Below are 25,631 nucleotides of genomic sequence, written 5' to 3'. Positions count from 1 at the left end.
AATGCACAAAAATTAAATGAATGGGTAAAATTAAAATACATGCATAAGTATTATGTGTGCACACACATAGCACCACAATGGCACCTCTCCCCAGGGCCCTCCCAGAAGACAGGAATTGGACATCCCTCCTTCCCTCCTAGGCCTTCTCCAGCCTTTTCATACAAAGATGAAGTCCCTTGACTGGGAAAACCTGCACTCCCTTAAATGTCATGACACTGCTGAGCTCCTGACTCACACCACCGAGGATTACCTGTAATCCCCAAAACCATGGTGCTGTCTGGGTGATCTCACTGTCCTGGGTCTTGATGTCCCCGAGTGGGCTGATGAGCATTCACATCCCAGGTTCTTCCCATAGCTCAGTCCTCCCCGGGGGGTCCCCTGGGCAGTCGGAGAAGCAGGTCAAGTCAGTCAGGTTCAGGACAGACCTCTGGAGCACCCTGCTTGCTCCTTACATCAGCGGAGATGCTGTGCTGGGCCTCCTCCTGCAGCTGCAGGCTATTTTCTCAGTGGACCAACGCTGTCCCCTCCTGCCCCTTCCTTACCTGTGTCCTTACCTGTGTCCCCTTTGCTCTTTTCCTTCCTTCTCCATTTCTTGAGTTGACCACAAGCAAACCCAAGTGCAAGCACTTTGAATTTCATCAAAACTTACCATAGACCCTGTAGTTTTATTTTTTAAAGTAAATTTTGTTGGCATGGAAGACAACAGCCTTCCTAATAGTCTCTTACGAACAAATCAGATACAAATCGTTGCTCACATCTGCCCACTCCTTCCAAAAAACAAACAACAAAAAAAAAGGGATCTCATAAAACTCTCGTAAAATTCATAGGATGATTTTAAGGTTTGAGATAGCCTCCTTTAAGATTTAAATCACTAACTTACAAGTAGTCAACGGTCAATATGTGTTATCTGTTTTTTAAATTTTTATTGCATACACGTATGTGGCTTAGGAACAATTAGACATTATGCCTAGTACAAATGATAGCTCGCATGTGTTAATATTTATTAATATTTGAATATTTATTAGTAGTGAAGCCTCCATGACCAGACATGGTACACAGCCTTCATGCCATGAGTTATCCTGGGTGCCGAGAAGGAAGGGCCTGGTAGGCTCATCTACAAGGAGCCATGGGAGATGGACAATCCAAGCCCAGAGGACCATGGATCAGGATGCCCGGGTTCCCAAGAGTGAGAAATCTTAGGATGAGAGAGATGGCACTGAGTCAGAGCAGCTTAGCATGAACCAAAGGAAAACCACCTTTTAAAAATCATATTCAGAGTCCACACGGGAGAGAGAGGTAGGAAAGGAGGCAAGCAACTTGGACCACATGACCTGAATGCGCTGGCCCGTGCAGAACCTGGCTGCAAGAACCCTTGCACAAGAAGAACCAAGGTCAAGGTGCTTATGGGTCATAAAATCCCTGTGTGGGACGCTGGACTCAAAGTGGGTCCTTCTGGGCCTCAGCTTTAGGTCTACAGAGCTCCCATCCACCCTTGGCGAGGGGTGGGGGCAGATCCCCAGAGACAACTCTTTAAAAACCCACCAGTTAATTGAGCTTCCTCCTTGGCCTCTGCCTCTGCCTTCTTTGTCCCCCTTCCTCCGGGCTCTTTGTGCCCCTGGCCTGGCATTTAGGACCTTTTGTTGGCTTAATAGAGACTGAAACCTGCTTAGGGCCTGGAGGTTGCTGTTTTAATTCAACAGTGGAAGTTTTTTCTTTCTGTTTTTTTTCTTTGTCTTTGTTTGTTTTTCTTCTCCTTTTTCTTCTTCTAAGCTGGTGGGACAATACATTTGTAGGGCAGAAGCTGTGTGCGAGGGGCTCCCGGATCCTGAACAAAACCCTCATTAATGGGAGGTGGGATTTCCTGGTCACAGCTTTTAGCCAAAGGGCAAAGGTCACCCATTAACCAGCCTCCAGTCTAAACAGGGCTGTGTAAAATGACAGCCAGGGGGGGGAGAAAGAAGTCAAATATTTGCTCGACATTCTGGAGTCCACAGCAGGAGGGCAGAGCCAGGGCACCCCTCAGTGCCGCATGCTCCTGCCAGGGAGTCCTGGCAGGGGCCACTGCTCCCCCCGCTGCTGTGCCGGGAGTTCGTGTTGGTGAGGCAGGGGACTCAGGCTCCGCATATCACACTGTGTCCCCTCACTTGCCTTTGGGTCTCTGGCCCTGGGTATCTGTCCGACTGTACTGAGGACGAAGCCAGAGCTTGTTGAGTGCTGGTACAGTTTCACTTACTCCCCTGTGTGAAAACTCTGAGGGGTCCCCTGGAAGCTCCCCAAAACCGGCAAGATCCAGCCAGTGGTGTGCCAGCTCCCTTCATGTCCCCTCTGCCCAACTTCCACCCGAGCTCAGCCCCCAAGACCCCCCACCCCCGCTGTCACATGATCTTGACACTGGCTCTTTCCCTCCAAGAAGGAACCTTTCTTGAGGGCTCCTGCACCCCCCACTCCACAGCTTCCTAACCCAGGGAGGAGAGCGAGGAGTCACCCCCAGAGCTGCCCTCCTCACCGCTCCCCCAAGTGAGGCTGACCTTCAGAGGACATATTTGCTTCTTACATTCCTCAGATTAGGCAAAAGGGCTCCTAGAGTCTGTATGCTGGCACTGGACAAATAAAAGCCCCAGGGAAGAAAAGGGCCTCGAACACAGGGCTGCTTCTGCCCCACGGAACAGAGCAAAATGCGTGCTTTATGCACACAGGCCCATCCCCAGAAACCAGGAGGGTGTGGGCTGGGCCAGAGATGGCTGCTCCCTTCCCCAAACTTTCCAGCCCCACAACCTGCTTTTTCCTCAGCCACAAAAGCTTCTACGGGCAAAGAAGGGCTGGAATAGTACGTGATCATGCAAACCCAGGGGTTCTCAGCCTCAGGCAAGGTGTCACTTTGCAGGGCCACCTGGCCCTCGTTTAATCTCCTGTTGTTATTATCTTGAAATTTTTATAATTTTGAACAAGGAGCCCTGCTTTTTCACTTCTGAGCTGAACCTTACAAATGATATCCAGTCGTGACCTCAGCTGCACGTTAGAATTTCACCTGTGAAGGTTTTTAGAAAATAATAACTCCTGGACCTTGTCCAAGAGGCTGGGTTGAACTGGGTGGGGCTCCCAGGTGACTGGTGTGCAGCCCTAGGTAGACGCCCTACTTTGTGTAACAACCCCGTGCACAGAAGGAGACTGGAAGGTGAGGAATGCATCTTGCTGCCTCCCAACATCCCAAAGAGAAGCTGGAGGCCCCAAAGTTTGTATTTCTGCAGAACGCGTTTTTGTTTTTTGTTTTTGTTGTTGTTGTTGCTAAGGATGGAACCCAGGGAACTCCACCACTGAGCCTCAGTCCCAGCCCTAGAGAACTCCACTCTTACCTGTGCCATAGCACTGGAGCCTCTGTGGTATAACAGTAACCTGAAGGGTGGCAATGGTGTCCTTTACTGATTGCTCACTATTGGCCCCACTGAGCCACATGGGCTTCACCTGTTTACCAAGGGGAAGCTGAAATCCCAAGCAGTTCAATAGTCTGTCCAAAGAACCACAGCTTCCAAGGTGGGGTTCCGCCTCCCTGCTCCCAGACAGCTTTCTTACAAAGCTGGGATCCCCTCAGGCATGTGCACTTCTTTCTCCACCTCTGTTTCCCCAGCAGGAAGCCCAGCACACAGTAGGTGTTCAGCAAATGCTGACTGGATTCTTCTGTGAAAGCTTTGGCCATGGTGATTTTGCTATCTTCTTTGGGTGGAAAAATCAGGCTACTTTCAGTGCTGTCAAGAATAATTGCCAGCCAGGAGGCTGGGGATATAGCTCAGCTGGTAGAGCGTTTGCCTCACATGTACAAAGTCCTGGGTTCAATCCCCAGCACCACAAATTAATTAATCAATTAATTAATTAATTAAAAAATATCTGGAATGTAGCTGAGAAGTAAAACACCCCTGGGTTTAGTCCCCAAAAAAGACCAAAAAAAAAAGAGTTAAAAAAAATGCCAGCCAGGCGCATGGGGTGACGCACGCCTATAATCCCAGCAACCCTGGAGGCTGAGGCAGGAGGATCGCAGGTTCAAAACCAGCCTCAACAATAGCAAGGTGCCAAACAACTCAGTGAGACCCCTGTCTTTAAGTAAAATACAAAAATGGGCTGCGGATGTGGCTCAGTGGTTGAGTGCCCCTGGGTTCGATCCATGGTACAAAAAGGAGGCGCAGGAGGAGGAGAAGAAGTGCCAAGCGAAATTCCCTCCCATGTGCTTTTTCCCATCATCTTTCTGGACCCCAGGTATTACCCCACAATATTCTGATGACCCTCAGTTAAACTACGGAGAGGCACCTCATGACAGGAGTAATAACATGATCCAGACCACATTCCCACAAATAGCATCCTGGAAAACTGGGTGGTTGGGAGCGAGAAACGACTGTGAAAAACAGATCCCTCAGGCAGACACAGAGGAGGACGCCACCCAGCAGCACCCACTGCAGGTTCCCCGCCACCGGTCGGCCACTCTCTCCTGCAGAGGGCTTTTGCTTTTCCCATAAGGCAAAACTGCGTGCCCGCACAGAGGAGGGTCTGCTCGCCAGGACGTGGAGGGCAGAGATGCCAACTCAGAAAAACACAGGAGGGAAAACGGAACCTTCTCCATCTCCTGGAAGTACGGGGGGAAATAATAGGTGGCCTGGCAAGAAACCGAGCTGCATGCTCCCCAGTAATCCACGTGTCTGCTGGGCAGGGCCCTCCCTGGGTCCTGAGGATTCGGCTTCCCTTGACCCTGGGGCAGGGAGGAGCCAGAGCAAGGCCATAATTGAGTCCAAAGGCTTCAAGAGCTGGGAAGGAAAAACATAAAATAAAAATCATGAGTCTTTGAGACAATAAGTAAATACAGTGTAATTGAGAAACTGCTGAGATGCCTGCTTATGAGCCGTTTTTTAAATCGATGAATCCTTCCTACCTGTATAGGATTTCTAAGCTTTCTTGATGTCCCTGGATTCTTATCTGCATGGTCAGATTCTTGAAGTTAACTGTGTTAGGTGCTTACTTTGTATGCAAGACTTCGTCTAACTCAGTGGTGATGCTGCGAGGAAGAATTGCTATTATCCCATTTGACAGATGAGGCTAAGGAAAATCAAGTTAGGTGATGCTAGAATCAGCTCTAGACCACCTTTTGATATCCCACGGCCATTTGCCCACTCAGAGAGTGAAGTGGGGGTATTGGGGCAACCAACTCCCACTGTCTTAAGGTCTGGCCCACAGACCCAGGGAGGCGCGGTGTGGATGTCAGGAAGATCAAAGGGCATCAGAACACAGACATGGCTGGTGGATTGTCCCAGAGAGCCTGGGCAAGGAGCGTGGCTTCAGTTTCTCATCTGTGAAATGGGCACGTCAACAGTCCCCAGGTCAGGAGTTGTTGGGAGCAATAAAAGAGGAGAAATGTTTGTGTGAGAATTTAGGACTGTTCATTCCCTGAAAGAAGACCCAGTGAGCTCAGTGACAGAACATTTGCCTAGCATGCATGAGGCCCTGGCTTCTGTCCTGAGAACCACAACCAGTCAATAAAAGGTAAATATACAAGTATATTAAAAAAAAAAATAAGTCTCCAGTAAAGAGTCTACCCCACCCAGTGCCATCCCTGGTTCTACTGTTCTTCCTGCACAGTGGGTGTGGTAGGCCCTGCGGGCATTGGGCTTGGGCCTCTTGTGTGTCCAGAGCTTCAAAGGGTCCTTTTGGAAACACAGCGTGAGGTGTGGAATGAAACTCCTAGGACGTGATGGTTTCAAATCTCCAGCCCAGTGATGGTGTTTTTCTTATTTATAAAGATATCCCTTTATACACCCAACGAAATGCATTAGGAGAGAATCCCTTCTGCTGCATGGGGCTATCACGTTACCAGCAGCAACCTCAGACTCCTGACTTGCTGAAGTGGGAAGTCACCTCTTGTCAAGTGGAGAACCACCAGCATCTTGGCCCAAAGATGGCAACTGGTGGAAAAGAGAAAAAATATACTTTGTATGCAAGACTTTATCTAACTTTATCATTTCACACCTAGAACTCCAGCGGAGGAGCGCAGCTCATCTCCTAGCCTGAACATGATTTAGTCCCTGACAGGTTCAGTGGTGTGCACTGCTGTATAGAGTTGGCCCCGCCTACTACAGTAGACTTTGGATCTAGATAAACTGGGATCCAACTCCTGCTCCATCTGTATCTAGTATGATAGGGGTGAATCCCTTAAGCTCTCTGGGGCTAAGTTCCTCTATAAAATGTTAATAATATTTACTTGAAAGCATCAAGGCAAGGATAGAATGAGGCTCCAGTCCTTGATAACATCACACCTACCTAAATATTTCCAGGGACTGTGGTGCAGTCACGATGGGTCTCCAAACCTCTTCAAATGGGCTCAGCAACCAGGACCAGGGGGCACCTGAGCCAACTTCCGGTTTCTGCAGTTGGAGGAAGTGGCTGCCCAAGGTAGCTTACACTTGCTCTTAAGCAAACGTGGCAAGGACATTCTCCTACAGTGGGGGATGACAAATGAGCCCCAATGATCAGAAACAGGAGTGGTTCACCTCCCTACAGGCAGTGATGGCCAGTTTCCCAGTGCGTTCTTTTCTCAGGGAGAAAGGATGGGGATACAAGTGTCTAGGGGGGATGTCAAGAACAGTTCTCACGAGTGATTGTGTGACTCAGGAGCTCTTGGCGTTCAAAGAATGATTCTGACGTTATCTCCAAAGGAGCTGAAATGTCACTTCGTCCCAGGATTCAAGTCTCTGCAGAATTACCTAAGAATGTTGGAGCCCAGCACAGGCCCTATAGATCCCCAGGTAGATTGTGATGGAATCTCAATTACCCTGGGGGCCACTACCTCTTGCACAATCACCTTATCTCACCTTATTACAGGAAATCTGTGGGGAGAATCTCTCTACTGGGCCCCATCCAGGCAATGACCTGCCAGCCGTGGAGGACACGGGACTGAAATAGTCTGATCACATCTTGCGCACTTGGATTCTCCCTCTCCCTCTTGCTCTTGTTCTCACTCACTCCATGGAGAAGGTGGTGAGTTGTCACAACCTGGCTCAGGAAGAGGTGGCTCTCCTGCCTTGCATCCAACAGGGATCCTCTGACTCAGTGGCTTTCCCTTCCCAGAGACGCTAGGCCGTTTCTCCTTGGTGAACCTCAACAGAGACCAGTACACAGGTCAGGAGGAAAGCGGGCACATCTGAGGCCCAGTGGGCAGTTTCTGCTGGGTGCAGAAGACCAGGGTGCAAAGAACGGCAGCCGTAGCTCTGAGCTGTGGGCAAGTTCTGTGTCACTCATGTGACAAAGGATGACCATCACATGTGCTTCCAAGTTTCCCACGTGGAAAAAATAGGATATTAGATGCAAAAAAATAGTGGATGTACAGAAAGTATTTATCACACAATCAGCATTTTAAAGATATTATAATCTGATTATGTTCCCTTCTCTGCTTATAGAAAATTATGCAATTTGCTGCAAATTTATAGGCCTGGCTTTGTCTGAGAGAGAGAGGCCTCTGAATGCATCTTCTCTCTCCAGAATTAGTGTTTGGGGAGCTCCTAGGGTTTGAGTGTCCCACTGGAGTGGGGTAACTCCAGGCCTGGACATGTCAAGAGGTGGTATCAGCCATACACACTCTGAGACATGTCTCCTAAGGCTGCTAAACAGCCTTCCCATTGCATCGCCAACACCGAGGCCTGTGCCCAGCATCCAGTAGTTCTTAATATCCTCAACTGTGTGATTTAAGATGACAAACGATTCTCCCGCGGTTCTGGAGGCTGAAGTTGAGTCTCGAGGTGTTGGGTGCCCTGAAGGCTCTAGGGAAACTCTCTGGGGACCCTGCCTTGCCTCTTTCAACTTTGGGTAGTTGCCTCAGTCCCCTGGCTATGCCCCCCTCTTCACATGCCCTTCCCTCTCCTCTCAGAATTGATTCAGCACAAGTTCATCTTAACTTATTACCTCATCAAAGACCTTGTTTCCAAATAGGCCACACTCCCAAGTGCCATGGGCAGGGACTTCGGCATGTCTTCTTGGACACGGTTCAACCCACAACATGACCCATAGCTTCTGCCTGAAAAACCTTATCCCAGCACCTTCTTTTTTCAGGGAGAAGCATGTCCTGAGGGTGCCTGTGTCTTTGAGATGTCATGTTCCCCTTCCCCACCTCCATTTCCTCACCTGTTTGGAAGGGGCACGGTGCCACCTGCTGAACAGAGCTGGCCCTACTGACGTGCCTCCCCAGCTCCCCCAGCATCCCTGCAATGCCCGCTCTTCCCACCTGCAGTTCTTTGGGTGAGGTAGGCCTTCCCAGGAGAGGGGAAGCCCCTGATGGCTGGCACTGCCCCTTCTTCTTCCCATTGCATCGCCAACACCTAGGCCTGTGCCCAGCATCCAGGAGTCCTTAATAAATGCTTTTGAGCAGGCAACGACGCCCTATAAAGCTTGCAGCCCTTGCCTAGCACCAGAGGCACACTACAGCTCAGGCTAGCGAGGGAGTCTTTGGTACGATGTGACTTTTTGACTTTCTAGATCTGTCCAGGTACAGTCAGGGAAACCGGGTGCACCACCAGGTAGGCCCAGAGGAGGAGACTCCTATCAGAAACTAGTTACAAAGGTCCCAGGAGATCTGCAAAAGAAAAGGGGTAAAGGTGAGGTGCTTCCGTGGGAGCTGACCATAAAGGACAGGCTGTACCTGGAAAGCTGGACCCACTGAACAGACAGGTCACATGACGGGGAGGGAGAGAAAGCCCCACCCCCACCCAGCTTCTCCCTCTCACCCTATAATCTCCCACCTGCACCTCCCATTGTCCAAACCAGAAAGTGAGATAGCCAGGGACTGGGGAACATGTTATTCACAGTGGTTGATCCCCTGCCACACAGGACAAAGGAGGGTGGGCAGGGACAAGATTCTGGGGCCAATGGACTGCCCAGTTCCCAAATGCAGTATGGGGGTGACCTGGGCTCCAGCAACCTGTGATGGGTCCTAAGGAGGAAGTGAACCAAGCCATCCTGGATGGACTTGGTGGCACCTTGTGTGACTTCCAGCCATCCTCACTTGCCATTGTGTGTCAACATCTGGGAGGAGACATGGGAAATTCAGACTCCCAGGCTCCACCCTCCCACAGAAAGTCTGGCCTAGGCCACCTTCCAGGTTGGGGCTGGGAATCCATATTTTTAATAGAGGCTGCCCACTCATGGAGGCCCAGCCCCAGTGAGTCTACTGCAGGTGACTGAGGGTCAATAATTTGAGAAACAGTGAGTTGTCTGCAGGAATTGATGGTATTGTCGATTCTGAAGGAAGGCAGTGAGCTGCTTCTGAAAGCTGTCGCAGAAGTGCCTCCAAGTCTACCTACCAACAGAAGGATCTGCGCATTCTGTGCCAAGAAACCCGTTGTTTTAACTCTAAATTAAAGGAATGACACTCAGGGCATAGCAGCTAAGCACCCAGGCCCCAGAGTCAGATGGATCTGGATTAAAACTCAGCTCTTCACGTTTGAACTCGCTCTAAAAACCTATTCTGACTCAGAGACCTATGGTACCTTTTTTAACCTGAAGGATATTCAGAAAGAAAAGGTTTCTCATTTGGGGGCACCGATTCAATGACCCATGTAACCAGTCCCGAGGAGAAATAATTGTACAACTGAGCCCTGATGGCTTAAAGGAAATTAATATGTGAAGGTTGCCATATCTCTCATCAGATAAGAGTGTGTCTTGTCTACATGCTCCGCCCTCTATTCTAAGCTGCCAAGAGAGATAACTCCTTTATCTGATTGGAAGTAGCTTCCCTCCCTGTGGGGTCCCAGACTTGGTGTTTTATGAGGACTTAGAAACAGGTGTCCTGTTTCTTATTCATCCATGAGGGGGCACCCTTCCTAAGGGAGCAACTTTGGGAGACTGAGCAGGCAGAGTCCAGTCCTAGTTCTGCTTTGTGTGGGCTGTGATATTAGGAAAGAATGATTTAACTTCTGAGACTCAGTTTCTACTTCCCTGAAATGGGTGCCAGATGCCCCATTCAGGCTTCTGTGCAAAGCTATTTTGAAAATCCTGTGTCCAGAGTGGAGGGTCTTCTCTGATGGTCACAGCCATCATGCATGCCCTCCCTCTTGCCTTAGGCACAATGCTATGGAATGGTTTAGAAATATGGTCCAGTTAAGCCAGCTACTCTCAGCATCTCCTTCCCACTCTACAAACCTGCTTCTTCTGCATACTCCCTTGCAGTAGGTGGTCAGAAGTCCTCCAGGTGAGATGCTGGGATGTCATGCAGAATTTCACCTTTCTCCCTATGTCTCATCCAAGCATCCTCCAGTCTAGCCACATAGAGTCATCCCATCTCCTAGCTCTCCATCCCGCAGCCACTATTAAGCCTCTGCCTCCTCCCACCACCTCCTCTCTGGCCTCCTTATGTCAACCTCTGATGCCATAGCCAGAAGTTTAAAACACCAGTCACACCATCCCACTTTCAGCTCAGAATTCCTCCATGTTCCCAGCAACCTAGAGGCATGAGGGAAACTCCCTCAGCCTGGCATAGGATTCTTGCCATGGCCTCTTCCTGCCTCACACTTTAGTGAGACCAAACCACTTGGAGAGCTGAGTGTATATCTCACTTCTCTCTCTCTTCCTTTTGTTTAAAAATTTTTTTTCTTTGCTTTTTTCCTTCTAGAAGTTTCTTCCATTCCTCACTTTTACCTAATTAATTCACCTATTAGTTGCAATTTCTCAGGCTGATGATCTATTTCTGCATAACAAACCCCTCCTCAAAACTTAAGGATTCAAAACAATTCATTATTACTGTATCTAAAAATCCCCTGGGTGGGCAGTTTGGGCAGGGTAATGCAAGGCTGGCTCAGCTTTGCTCAGCAGTGTTTGAGGCCCACCTGGAGCAACAGCTCCATGACTGAAGAGCTGAGAGGCTGAGCTACTCTTTCTCGCTCCACGTGACGGCTCCACATGGCCAGCTTGGGCTTCCTCACAGCATGGCGGCCGCAGGGTCTGTATGTGGCAGACTCCATATGTCAAAAAATACCCTGACGTGGCAGGATTGGCACTTCTATCTACACTGTTGGCCAGAAGCAGGTCAGCCCAGGCTGAAGGGGAGGGGCTCCAGAGCCCAGACCCTGCCCCAATGGCAGAGGTGCCTAAGAAGCTCGTCCATCTTTAACCCATCCCCTCCATTACCTCTTCTAGGAAGCTTCTCTCTCCTCCCTCTGGACTCAGGTGCCTTTCCTCTGATTTCTGCTGAGAACTGTATCATTACAGTGTCCAATCTCCCCCCGAGAACTGGCAGGAAGTGCTTTGTATACAGGGGCCCAAGCTCACTGGTCTGTTGGTTGGCACATACAAGTTTTTGATAAATCATTGCTGTGATTAGGAGGGTTGGTTAGTATGATTAAGATCAAAATTGTCTTATCTTTTTGTTGGGCACTGCCTATCATAGAGAGGCTACCTCTTAGGAGATTTTCACAAAGTGGTGAATGAATAAATGGATGGATGAATGAGTGAATGAATGGATGGGCAGATGGATGAATGAATGAATGAATGAGTCAATGAGTGGCTCAATGCACAAGTGAATGCTTCTGCACACGGCCCTGTTCCTGGTCTTACAGGATGCAGGAAAGCCAAATGATAACATCGGATTCCAGCCCGTGTAAATGCTCCGGCTTTAATTACATGTGGGTCGTGGCAGGACTCGGGGTTTGGGGGTTTGGGAAAAAACAGTTGGCTTCCTGCCACAACCCTCACAATGGAACAAGGTCTCCACCGCCAGCTGCTGGTCCTCAAGCTTCCAGCATGGACTCACATCAGCTGCATCCCCCACAGCCCTCCTGCCTCCCTGGGAAGGGCTGGTGTGCAGAGTGAGACCCTCTCAAGGCCTGGCCCGGGAGTGCTTCCTCTCTGCCCGCTGCAGAGCGGCAGCTGGGCTGGGAGGGTGGCAGGTGTCTAACAGCCCTCTGCAATCCTGCATAACAGGAAGTGAAAGAGAACACCATATCCAATTGAAACTGCAGTGGAATATGGGCCGCAATGCTTAATTAACCACCCTCAGTCATTTCACAGATTTCTGTTGTTGCCGAAGGAAGGAGAAAAAAAAAACGCAAGGCAGAGTACGTGGAGGACAACAAAGCCAATTCTGGAATGTTCGTTTGTGTTCGTGCCCCCTGCTCCCTCATTCAGCAGCCTGCTGACATAACACAGGGGGAATGCTTACTTCTGGCTCCAGTTTTTAATGGGTTTCCAACGGTGTTTTTTGTTTTCTGTTTTTTTCTCTTTCCAAAGAGTCCAATCCATGCCACAGACCCAGGAACCTGTGGATGTCTAGGTGGGGGAGAGTACTGAGTAATTGGTGCAGTTGTATCTATATGAAGGTGTTTGTGCCAAAGCACAGAAGCCTGTGCCAGAGGGTTGGGGGGGGGGGATATGTGTGGCTGTAGCCACGTAAGACAGAGTGTGCATGTGGGCAAATACTGGGAGGGGCTGTTTCATGTGTTAAAGATGTGTGGGAGTGTGTCTGTGGCTGGCTCTGAGAAAGTTGGAGCTCTGTATGGGGCACAGTGTGTCAGCCTGGTAGACACTTCAGTACTGGTGTATGTAGATGTTTTTAAGCAGGTGCAAGAAGTACCGTTTTTTTGTGCATGCGTGCATTTAAGGATATTGGTTTGGCAAATGTATTTGTGAGTCAAGATGAAGAACATCATGTTGCCAAATGAATCACGGTCTACCAAGTAGTGGACAGCGTATTCACACTATGAAAATATCTGCTACTTGATGGTGGGTTGTCTCCAAAATGGGGTGGCCTTGGCTCCCTTCTCTAGTGGGGAATAGTGAAGAGGACTTTTCCAGGAAGCTTTGAGACCTTCTCAAGGCTTCCCTTGGCATCAACACCTTGCTTCTCAAACCACTCACTTGCTCACCTGGGAGGATTTCCTGGAATGCTGTAAAATCCACGGGGGCATGATTATACTTTAAAAACAAACTACTAATTATCAAGGGCTTCCATTTGGCTGGTATCACCCCAGGGGCTTTGCAATACTGTGATGGCTTGGATCTGGACCATTCCACAGAGTCTCATATGTCAAACGCTTGGTCCCCAGTGCAGCAATGTTCACGGGTAGGGCTTTGGGGGGAGTGATGGAGCATGGGAGCTCTGACCTCATCAGTGGATTAATCCAGTGATAGCTGAATGAACTACTAGCAGGTGGTAGAGACATGGAAGACTCAATCTAATGGAAGGAGGGGGTCCTCAGGAGCATGCCTTGGAGCCTGCATCTTGACCTGGCCACTTTCTCATTTTCTCCCTGGACTGAGCAGCTTTTCTCCACCGTGTCCTTCCACGCTTCGGGGCCAAAGCAATGGAGTCAGTCAGCCACAGACAGAAACCTCTGCTACCATGAGCGAAATAAACCTTTCCTCCTCTAAATTGTTTTTCTCAGGTATTGGTCACAGTGACAAGAAACCAACCAACACAAAGACTCATCATCCTCCCAATAGCCTTGTTGGGCAGGAACTGTTACTGTCACCTCAAAGAGTTGACAAACTGAAGTGGATGGAAGGTGGTGGAGCCAACATTTCAATGCACACTCTTGAGCTTTAGGATCCCAAACTCTTCCAAATCATCCTCCCCAAATACAGTGAGCAGCGGATGTAATTGGCTGTGTTGTGGCTGGGGACAGAGGCTGGTTCTGTGAACATCACATGGCTCTGGAGGCCATGCTGAGGCAGGTGTGAGTGTGCACGGAGGACACTGGGAAGGGCTCTCTACTCCTTCTGCACCTTCTGCAGCCATGTGTGCCCTCGCCGGGCGGTAAGCCACAGGGCGCCTCCTGGCCTTCCTGGGACTTCAGCACACTCCAGCTCCCACACTGCCCGGGTGTGGGGATGGCTTCTCAGTAATGAACCCCCAACATTTAGACGCCATCGAAAGCATCCCAGTGAGTTCTTGAGAAAGCAACACCCTGAGTGTCACCCAGTAGGTGCGGGGAGGAGCCCCAAACCCCACATTTTACAAACCTCTCCACGTTGCCCACACCCAGGGACTGTGATGGTGATGCCCAAGGAATAAACCTTCAGAAAAGCTGCTCTTCACATTGCCCAGGTGCACATCTTAGGAATCTTCCTGGCTGTACCTAAAGGCTCTCTCAAGAAGGAGGCACCAGTCCAGGTCTATGGCCACTCATGGCTAAGCAGTACCCAGTCTGGACCTTAACAAAGCAGGGCCCATGTAGCCCCCCAAAGTCCAACCTGCAATGACTGGCAGGATTTCTTTAAGTGCTTCTGGGAGAGGACAAGCATCCGTGTGAAGTCAGGCACCCCTCAAGAAATTTAAATGGGTCAGGAACGCTTAAGGAATTTAAATGAGCATGCAATAAGTATAGTGGGCTTTCTGGGCCAATATGCAAGCCAAATAGTAAATAACTATTTTCAGCACTGAGTTTGGTGGGCAAATTTGCATATACATGCAATGCCCTGAGTTTCTATTTTTACCATGTAAATCTGCAATCTGTATAGAGAGCTGTGTGTCCCCACAGATAGCCAGGCCCAGGCTGGTGGCTGGGAAGAGCTTCAGTCTAGCTGGACCTGGAGTCCAGTGCTTTAATGAGTCTAGGTGAGCACTGAGAGACGGGCAGGAGAGAGGGGTGCACAAGTGAGCTTGGCTGTCTGTTAAGCCCTTGTAGTGCCAAGATCTCGCCCGAAGCAAAGTGCTCTCCTGCCTGAAAAGTGGAAGTTCAAGTGGAAACTTTGACATTTTTTCTGTGACACCAGCCTTGCAGAGTTTGAAACAACTACCCAGCCCTTCTTAAAAAACCACTCCCACTGTAATTAACTTGTGATGGTGATCCTTGTCAGATGGGGGTAGATCCCTGACAAACATATGCACAATTAGAAATACCTCTGTTGTTTTCCTCTGTGCCCTTTAATTTCAAAAGTCAGATTTAAGGTTAGATTTAGAGCTAGATTTAGGGTTTGGGTGAATTTCTCGATGGTCTCATTTATCCATCATAGATATTATTGTCACTATGCAATTGCCTGGTGGGGTCCTCTGAAGGGTGACTTTGCCAAGGGAATTTGGCATTTTCCTCCTGACCCTTCAGCAACAATCCTCTTCCTTCCCCTTTCTGGTTGCAAGAAAGCACGTGGAGACGAGATGAGAAACACGGCCGGTGCCAAGGTCTTGCGTAAGGAAGGGAGCCTTGAGCTGGTGGCGAGGAGGGTGGTGGCAGTTTGGGGTTGTTTATTTACCTTTGCTCATGGGCTCAGAGATGGCTGAAGGGCCAACAATAGCCTGCTAAATTATGACCTGGCAATGTCTAGCCATAGGTTTGCCACAGATATCACCAGAGGAGATTCATTAAAGTATCTCATAGTGGAGGAACATGGTAAGTGGAAATGGGCACTAAAAGGACCCTTCCTCTATTCCCACTCTGTGTGTGTGCGTGTGTGTGTGTGTGTGTGCTTTTTGTTAGAGGAGTGGATTGTGGTTTCACGTAAATGAGAGTGGGGGAGGTGGGAGAGCTCCCTGCCCACTCGTGGGACACAAGTGCTTCTGTGTGAGCCAGGGGTGAACAGCTGGGTCCAAACTGAGCTGTTTTTGCCCAAGGTCTCCAAAGCCAACCGGAGTCCCAGAGTCCCGTCCGGCATCAGAGAGCCCGGAGGCCCCCTGTGGCCTGTGCTTGTTCGCAGACACTGTCATTTCAGAGCCTTAGCGCCTTCGTCAGAGCTAACCCCCAGTCAGCCAAGATTGCTGAGCAATTGGTTGTGAGGCACAACCATATTTGGACAACTGTCAGAAACTACCTAAGATTTTTGTGACAGCTTTAAAGACTTTGAGAAATGTCTCCCTCACCCCCACCAAAGGGATATTTTAAAACACTTCAAAAAAAAAAAAAGGTCTGTGCTTCCGTTTCTCTTAGTAATTGGAAAGAAACGTGAATTAATTGAGGGAGCTATACATACAACTTTGGGATTATAAATGGAGCTATTGGGGTCTTTTTAAAATACAAAGACTTATGACTTATGCTTACTAATCTCGAGTAAGAATTTTTACAAATTTCAAAGAGCTCTGCAAGAGAATGCACTGCAAACTCTTGCACCAAGTGTAGCATCTTGAACTATATTTACGTGAACTGTGAGGAAGTTTCTTAGGTTTCTTTTTCTAGAAAGGCTGCTTCCTTTGCTCATCGCTGAGTTGTGAAGAATCATTAGTTTTTATCTCACACAAACCCCATCCTTTCATCCCTCCCTCCTTCCATCCCTTAAGTATCTAGAGAACACCCAAAATTCAGCTCATTACTAGGCTGTTCACCGGAGACACAGAGATAAATCAGGAACATTCCCCATGGCCCAGCCTCCAGTACTCAGGATTGGGTTCAACAGACCCTAGCCAGATTGAGCTTTTGTGAGTCACCCCATGTTTTGTGACTCCATAACTTGTCATTTTTATTGCGGCATGAATGTGAAAGATCCCTGGACAAAGCTAATCAGCAAGAAGAAATCTCTGGATACACGAGTGCGCTTAGCAGGGAGCCTCGTGTCCACCCCGAGACCAATACTGTGGTTCTGCACCGAAGATCATTCTCGCCAGGGGATAGAACACTGCTCCATGGGGTGTAACAGACACCCAGAGGAAACCTCTGCCAGTGCCAGAGAGAAAGTAAAAACACCCACTGCCACTTCTATGCAAGAGATTATATGACAAACTGATATTGAGTAAGCTGAGAATTTGTACACCTGCTCCTTACTAATATCAAAGGTCTTCTTTGACTAAAGAGACTAATTTTACCCTGTTACCACAGCCTTTAGGGAAGTAGTGATTTTGGAGACAATTATAAATAGTGGGTGCTCAGGACTTCCAGTTGTGAGAACCCTTTCAGCTCAGATGTCTCCCATTCTTTCATGGTACCATTAATATCTCATTTTTCTGAGAGGGGAGGGAGGGACACTAGTACCCATGAGTTGGGTGCCAGGTCAAGTGTTCAACACAGTTCTGCTGTTTCCCTGGTCTAAAGATAAGAGAAATTAAACTGCCAAGCTGCTATTTTGCCTCTCCAAACGGCTTTTCTGAACTCAGGAGCAGGATTAGTCGCTCTTATCATTGGAGTATCTTTATCCCAATACTCTGGGAGAGAACTGTCCGCCATTTTCTTCTTCCCTAACTGTGTGGCCCCAGACACCAGGTCTCCTGTGGGCTTATTCCATATCGAGCTGTCCAGGGTGAGGCTGCAGATTAGCATGCTCTGTGTGGTCCTGGCTGCTCACAGACAGAGAAGTGAAGTGCTCTAATTAATACATCAGGGGAGAGTGTGTGTATTCACCATAAAGGGTTGTAATGGATTTTCCTTTAAAAAACGTCTTCAAAGAGCGAGGTCTCTCAGTGTGCTTAAGATGGGATTTGATACACAAACAACTGATGCAGGAGACTCTTTTCAAGAATACAACCAACTGCATAAAGCCAGGGTCACTTTAAAGAGTGGGTATTAAGTGCCCCGCGTCTCTTTTCTTTCTTTGTTATACCTCTGACTTTTCTTATTAAATCCTGGATTGTATTTCCTAACTCTCCCCAGGGCTCTCCTCTCATCTTCCATGATATCTCGTCACCCGCTTAACTTTGAGATTAGCGGCTCCAGTTACTCAGTGCCCGTCGCTGTCTCCCCTGCTCTGCACTCCGCTTTCTTTCAAGTATTCACACTATTTAGCAAGTGTGTGTGCCCACATCCTGTCCAGCCCTCTTCCCAGTCTTCCTTCTGGTCCTCTCTGGATGCTCACGCAGCCTCTGTTTCCTTCCTTTCTTCCTCTCCCTCTCTGCTTTTCTCTTTCTCTCTCTCTCTCTCTCTCTCTCTCTCTCTCTCTCTCTCTCTCTCTCTCCTTTCTCACTTCTTGTTCTCTTAGCTTCTTCCCTCAGGCGCTGGTCAGGGAGGGACATGGCGGGGGGTGGTGATAGTTTGGACTGACATGACAGCAGATTATGGAAGAGGGGAATCAAATGTCGCAGAGAAAATTGATACCGGACAAGTCAGCAGAGTGTCCTTGAAATCACTCCCGGGCTGACTCGGGAGAGGTTCCTGGAAGAACACTGAGAGGGTGATTCTTGACGAGGTGGGGCAGAGGAGCAGGTGGAGTGGGAGACATGGGAGGATCTGACTCAAGTCTGGCCTCCACTCTACCCCACTGAGGCTCTGGAGTGTGAATAGCACCTAGGCTTGTCCAGCCCTGAGGCAAAGGGGTGACATTTTGCTCCCCACCACCAACGGGGCACTGACTGCAGGCTGTCCACAAGGAGATGCCATAACCCCTAGGCATTAGATAGGGATGCTTCTGTGGCCAAGGACCCTTCTCAGGAGAAGGGGTGGCCCAGAGCTCCGAGTGGCTGCAGGTTGTGTTCACTAGCAGGTGAATAGGACCTGGGTTCACAGCACCCACAGCTTAGCCACACACACCCTTTCCAACCACCTCCAGATTCCTGGGGGCCCTTACCAGCCGCACACACCAACTTAATTCAGCACCAGCTTCATTCAGAGAATTAAAAACTCCTCTCTCCATTTCAATCCTTTTGTGAATTTTTTTTCCATTAATTACTCCTATTGTATGCACCTACCTATCCCAACTGCGTTGGAAATCATAAAAGTATTTGTAGGTTGCCTCAGGAAACTTAATGCTGTTTCTATCAGCCACGTTCAAAGCTCATTTGTAAGCGAGGGACTTCCTGTTCATTATTTCTGCTTCTGTGTGATGGGAGCACTTATTTGAAAATTCATATTACTGAGATCTGTTATGACCCATAAATCTGCCTTCCTGAATCTCACTCATCCTTCCCCCAGCTCTCTCTGCCTTGGCCCATCTCCAGCATGACCCCATACTGGGTGCTGCATCTTGGGGGACTCTCTCTAGCTTTCTTCTGGCTCTGCCCTTCCCATGGGGTGGGGAGCCCATAGGAGACATGCCTGCACAGACCTGCACTTCTGAAAGATTGGCAGCCGGGAACATGAATTCCCCTTGTCCACATTAGTCCTCCAAAGAGCAGGCCGTGAGCAGTGTATACACCCTGGGGCTGATGGGTGGCCATGAGCTATTCTTTCCAAGGAAGAATGTCACAGACAGAGTTGGACATGCAGGCTGGAGTGTGGACATGTGTCCTGGGTTAAAGACTCTCCCCCTAAATTCAAGTCTACCCAGAAACACATAATGTGACCTTATTTGGAAAGAGTCTTTGGAGATGTAATTAGTTCCGTTAAAATGAGGTCATGCTGGATTTGGGTGGGTCCTAAATCCAGTGTCTGGTGTCCTTCTAATAAGAGAGATGCAGGGACATGGATGCAAGGGGAGAGGACAGCCATGTGAGGTCAGAGGCAGAAGTTGGAATGATGAGCCACAAGCCAAGGTACACCAGCGACCGCCTGGGCCCCTGTAAACTGCAGGGGCAAGGAAGTGTCCCCCGGAGGCTTTGGAAGGAGTGTGGCCTTGGTTTCAACTTGTAGCCTCCAGGACTGAGAGACACGCATTCCTGTGGTTGTAAGTGACTTATGCACATGACCCCTCAAGGTGGAAAAAGGACTCCGGCTGTCCTCTTGGCCCATCTGAAATGAGTCCGCCCTGGCCCTTTTCTTCTCCAGCATTTACACAAAGCAAGGTGGGTCAGGAAAGTCCTATTTGTGGAGTGACTTCGGTGGCAAACTCTGCTCAGTAACTTGTGTGACAAGCTTAACCTTTTCTAGATTTTCCTAAATGTAATTTTTTCCCTTCTCGAAGAGAGCTGAAAATCGCTTGGGGTTAGTAGGACAGCTTATCGCACACATGGTCTTCCTGTTGTCTTACCGACCGGTGGCCTCACAGCAGCGGCAGCCGAGAGCCGCTCCTCTGGGGAGCGGAGACAGGGGTGGCAGAAACCACGCTGCAGGGCCAGGTTCCACGAACCCCCCCACCGCCCCACTGTGTCCTGGGCCAGCCCCGTGTTTCTAACACTTTCCAAGCCAGTGACATAGATCACCTTTGTATCAAGGCCAGGCCGGAGTTCCCCCAGGTCACCCAGGGCTCTGCCAGGGTCCTACCCACGTGAAGGCCTCCTTGCAGGGGCTCTGGGCCGAGGTGTAAGGAGCCTCTGCACTGCACACTGGGCATGAGGAGAGGGACAGGGCCTGCTCCTCGCCCCCCATGGCTCACACTTAGGTCCAGTCTGTGCTGATCCACCTGTGAGGGTTCAATCCTCAAACGTCCCTCTCTCTGGCCCCCTCCTGTACAGCTGCCGTGGGCACCTGCCTTCTACTTCTGCTCAGGCCCTATTTCCCTGAGCCTCTCAGGAGGCAAATCCCAGAGCGTGTCCACGGTAGTTGTGGAGCAGAATGACCTTACAACGCCTCGCCCTCGTGAGTTCCTGTCCAGAGGTGGAACCCTTTGCAATTACAGCCCTGGTCCCTCCCAGGTGGGTGTTGCTCTCATTTCCAACTTCCCTCAAGAGGACACTGGGGCTTAAGGACACAAATGACACAGCCAGAAAAAGAAAAAAAATGGAAAGGTGACCATGATCCTGCATGCACGGGTCAGGCAGGAGGTCAGGAGGGGGGAAGGAGGAATCCAGATGCCACGGTTTTCTGTGTGCGTGACCACGGAGAAGTCATGTGCCTCTGCTAAGCCACTGGTTCCTGTGTAGATGTGAAAGCAGAGCTGCTTCTGGGGGCGTTGGGGGTGAGAACTGAATAATAAAATACATTCAGAATGCTCCACCTATTCCCCTGAACATGAGGAGCATGTCGTATCCTGCAGACAGGGAGCCCAGATCTCATATTCCTCCTGCTCCGGCCCACGGCTTCTTTGTGGCCCTTTCCATAGGTGCAAGACGCGCAGTCTACTTTCATTTTATTTTTGTAGGGGTGGGCGGGTGCTGGGGATTGAACTCAGGGGCACGCGGCCACTGAGCCACCTCCCCAGCCCTATTTTGTATTTGATTTAGAGACAGGGTCTCACTGAGTTGCTTAGCACCTTGCTTTTCCTGAGGCTGCCTTTGAACTCGTGATCCTCCTGCCTCAGCCTCCCGAGTCTCTGGAATTACAGGTGTGTGCCATGGTGCCTGGCTCCTCCTTTCATTTTTACAGACACTTTCAGGAGGTAGAGTCTTCACCCACCACCGGGGCGAGGCAGGTGGCAGACACTCAAAGCAGCAGGCAGGAAAGCAGGGAGCCTCCATCTCCTGCCCTACTGGTAGGGCGGGTCCCTTGTTTGGGTGGCGCCCTGGGCTTCCTGACTACGCAAATCACACGGAGAGCAAGGCTGGCTTTCTGAAACTGTGAGTCCCTTCTACCCACGAAAGCCGCACACAGAGGCCATCAATAGCTCTTGTGATTTCGGACCCCAAAAGAGCACTTGACTGGTGCATCTTATTTCCAAAAGCTCCGTGTGCAAGACAAGGGCCTCTCAGCACTGAACACAAAAGAAAAACAGTGCTTAGGTGAGGGAAGGAGTTGATGGGACAGCAAGCCAGAGGATTTGCAGGAGGAAAAAAGAAATCTTGGAAGGAGATTTCGTTAGTTTCCTTTTCCTCTCTGTACCAGCAAAGCATGAGGATTTCACTTGCACAAAGAAGATGGCGTTGACTTTTGATCCTGCAGTTTTGAAGCATGCTATTTATTTGCATTCAAGTGGCAAAAGGGTCACAAACATGCAAGAAAGATGACTGAAGTTTCACTGTCCCCTTAAAAGGGGCCATGCCCCATCCACCCCCCTCCAACCCCTGGAAAATGATGGCTGTAACTAGTCCCTCTGCCTCTCTCTACTGTCTCTGAGCTTGCAGTGACAGACACCTGGACAGTTCTGTCCTAATTAGCCCACTGTGTCCTGTTGAAAGGAATGGAGACTTTCGTTTGCTCAATGCAGCGATGATCTCGTATTCCCAGGACCAGGCCAGGAGAAGGGGGGAGTCTAAATGCAGATGGCCGGGTTCTTCACTCAGAAAGTCCAATTCAATATTCAGTATGGAACCCATTCTTAGCAAATGCCCCCACTTCCAAGTGGTTCCCATGTGTTTTGTTCCCCTAGACTACACGTTAAGAGGCAGCAGCATAGTATCTCCTACGAGCCAGAAACCTAGGAGAACCTTTGGCTAACCTGCTCCCCAGTCAGCCATCCATGAGTGACTGTCCTGTGTATGTACATAAGCCTTATAACATCAAAGTCATCTCTAGTTTTGCATCTGGAGAAACTGAAGCTTAGAGGTGGCAGGTAACTCCCTCTTGGTGGCATGATAAGGAGGCATGGTCTTTACTAGGGTCTGTACGATTCCTAACATCATCACCTCATCTCTGAAAAATCTAGGTGCCTCCGCTCCCTTATCCATCAGTGGATACACTAGTAATGGCGCTAATCTCAGAGGGCTCAACAGTACCATCTTGGGTTTCACCATGTGAAATTGCTGACGTTCAACACCTACAAAAGTGGCCCTTTCATTTGGGTTGACATCATCATTGTGATGTGCTTGTTACTGTACCCGGAACAAAGGCAGGGCCTGGTAGGTGTCATGCGTTATGAGAAGCTGAGGTGGGTAGAAATGCATCCCTTGAATGAAATCAGGGAGTTCTAGCTCCTGGGAGCTGTGTGTGTGACCATTGAGGGTCTTTGCAGATGTAACCAGGTTTGAGTGAGGTCATTCTGGACCAGGGCAGGTCCTAAACCCAGGACTAAAGTCCTCAGAAGGAGAGTGAGTTCCTCACACAAATACAGGCAAGGCAGGTGCCGCACAAAGACAAATGCAGACTTGGAGTGATACAGCCTCAAATCAAGAATGCCAAGCACTGTTGGCCCCTCCCTGAGATGGAAGAAGTGAGGAAGGACCCTCCCCTGGAGTCCTCTGGAGTCTTCAGGGGAAGCATGGCCCTGTGACACCTCGGCCTCAGACTTTTGTCCTCCAGAACTATGAGGTAATTAATAATTCCTGTTGTTTTATGCCACCCAGTTCATGGTGATTTGTCAAGGACACCCTGGGAAATTCACGTGGAAGTTTTCTGTCTCCAATCTGCAATGCTGCCGTCCTCATTACCAGATGATATTCCCTCGTAGATGGTGTCCAGTTGCAGGTCCCAGGGCAGTGACCTCTGCTGGGTGAGCCTGGATCTCTCTGTTCCAACCAAGTCCTCTGCTGGACACACACAATGCGGACCGGTTTGGTTTCCTTCCAGACTTTTAAAAGACCCTTTTATGGTACACACTTGTGCCTTTTGATGCGTTCCCAAGCTCCCTCTGCCTTGTGTAATGTAGACTTCTCCCCAGGGAAATAGTTCAAGAGACAGAAAGACGGAAAAATGGTGGCCACAGAAGGCTGGGTAAACATCAGCCCCTTTCATAACCTTCCTTTCTTGGATGACAACTCTGTGGTGGGGCCCCCAAATCCCAAGGAGGCCTGCTTCAAACACTGATTTGGATCCGTCGGAAGGGTCAAGGGCCTGCTATATAAAAAGTCCCTCAAAGCCTGCTGTTCAGTTAGGGCTTGAAGGCTGACATTAAAAATTCCAAAGTGGAGTCTGTGGTCCATCTCAAATTTATATTTCAATCAGTACCAGGTCTCCAATGGCCTTTGTGTCCATTTTTGCACAGAGAGACACCGCACCATGGCTCCCCTCCTCCCCTCCCCCTCATGGAAAATGGAAATGAACAGTCAGGAGGCTGCAGTTCCCTCGGGTCACAGATTGTATTTTCCAAATAAAAAGGCAGAGACCGTCACCGTGGTTGACGATGATACTAAATGTTTAGAATCTGGACTCTCCAAGACAACCTGTTTACAGCCATGTGCTCTGGACGTCTTCTCTGAGCTTAAATCCCATTTCCTCATCTGGTCGTGGGTTGGGGTAAGCCACTCCACCCACTCCATGTCAGTTTACCCATCTTCTGAAAACAGTAAAGTCACTGCTGTCTGGGGGCATTCAATGAATAATGAACAAGGGAGGGTTTAGGAGAGTGATTGTCTTGTCAGTTCTCAATCAATAATAACTACTATTTTTTTTTTAATCTGTAGAGAGGACAGTCTTTATTTTGTTCATTCTGTATGTCAGACATGATAAACATATATGTCAGGGTTACTCCCTGTGCAGTAGGCGTTATTTTGTTGTTCAGAGAGTTTAAACAACACACTCAAAGTCACACAGCTACTAATCTCCTGGACTTGAAGTTAAGCCTGAGTGGATCTCCAAGTCCTTATCCTTTCCTCTATACCAAGTGGAGAGTTTCGACCATTTTGACTCAAAATGAAGTTCTTCCCATAAGAAGATGGCCAGTGGCCTTGACCCTTTGCCCTGAGCCTTGACTTGGTGTGGAGGGGGTGCTGATGGCACAAACGTAGTTCCCAGCAGCCTAAGTTCAAACCCCCACACTTCACTTCCCTGTTTTTCAGTGACAATGGGCCTTGTGAATCCCGTGAGCCACTGGCAGAGCCATACCCTTACAGTCTTTCCTCAAAAGGGAGGGGGGAATTAAGGCTGCTCATCACTGATCTTAAAATAATAAGATGGCCCTGGGTTACTTGCTTGGCCAGTGTAATTGCAAGGGTCCTTCACTGTGGAAGAGGAAAGTGCAAGAGTCAGAGCGACAATGTGAGATGACCTCCACCTGATGATGCCGGCTTTGAATATGGAGGAAGGAGCCCCAACCCAAGGAATGTGAGAGGACTCCAGAAGCAGGAAATGGCATTAAAGAGACGCTCCTTGTCTTGGACCATCACAGGCTGCTGAAACAGAATACCTGAGACTAGGTAATTTATACCAATATAGAGATTATTTCACAGCACTGGAAGCTGGAGGTTCAATGTGGATGTGCCCCATCTGGTGAGGGCTTCCTTTTGCATCATCCCATGGTAGAAGACAGAAAGGCAAGAAAGAGAGAACAATAGGAGACTGAAGTCACATTCACAACTAGGTCACCCCTGTGATAATATTAGTCCATTCATGAGATCAGAGTCCCCGTGACCTGGTCCCCTCTTCCTAGGCCCCATCTCTCCACACTGTGGCATTAGGGGTTGAGTTTCCAACACAGGGCCTGTGGGGAACAGGTTCATACTGTAGCACTCCCCCAGAGTCTCTCCTAGAAATATGGCCCTGATGATGTGTTGATTTTAGCCCCAGTGAGTCCCAATATGAGCTTCTGACTTCTAGATAAATCTGTGTCATTCAGAGTCCAGGTTTGTGGTCATTGGTTACAGCAGCAATAGGGTTTTAACACTCCAGTAAAGTGGAGGATGGGTTCCCATAACTGCAATAACTAGGCTGGCCTCTAGTTGAAATACCCGTTCTTCCATCTGAGGTCCAACCAGGCCTGACCCAGCCCAGCTTCCACCATCAGATGGTGTTTAATGCCCCCATGAGCCCTGGCTCTCTCTTCTCCCAGCACTGTCTGAGCCCATGACTTTCTGATGCCGCGACCTCTGTAGAAGACAACGGGTTGCACTGCGCCCCAGCTGGGGTGAGAGCGAGAGGAAGTTCCCAAGGGGTTGGGGGAAGAGAGTGGGGAGCAGACAGCAGCTCTGGATTATCCAAGGGGTCCAACTAAGGGGACCTTAAGGCCCCTGCCAAACACCACCACAAAAGAAAGTTTCCACCTTTGGTGAATCTTCACAACATCATACTATCAGTAACTCCAGAAGGAGATGATATTTTGATTTGGGGCGTACTTCTTTTTTTGTAATTTATAAT

At 49.3% G+C, this 25,631-nt stretch overlaps 1 protein-coding gene across 1 annotated transcript in view; it reads left to right on the top strand.

The window, feature by feature from the left end:
* Maf (MAF bZIP transcription factor) overlaps positions 1-25,631 on the top strand; it is a 309,968-nt gene that overhangs the window by 244,912 nt on the left and 39,425 nt on the right. The gene's annotated exons all lie outside the window — the stretch shown is intronic.

Source organism: Marmota monax, unplaced genomic scaffold (genome assembly GCF_021218885.2).
Source record: "Marmota monax isolate L192 unplaced genomic scaffold, Marmota_monax_Labrador192_F-V1.1 WCK01_AAM20220418_F8-fsc00024, whole genome shotgun sequence".
NCBI classification, from domain to species: Eukaryota; Metazoa; Chordata; class Mammalia; order Rodentia; family Sciuridae; genus Marmota; species Marmota monax.
This window is presented reverse-complemented; position numbering and strand designations above follow the sequence as displayed.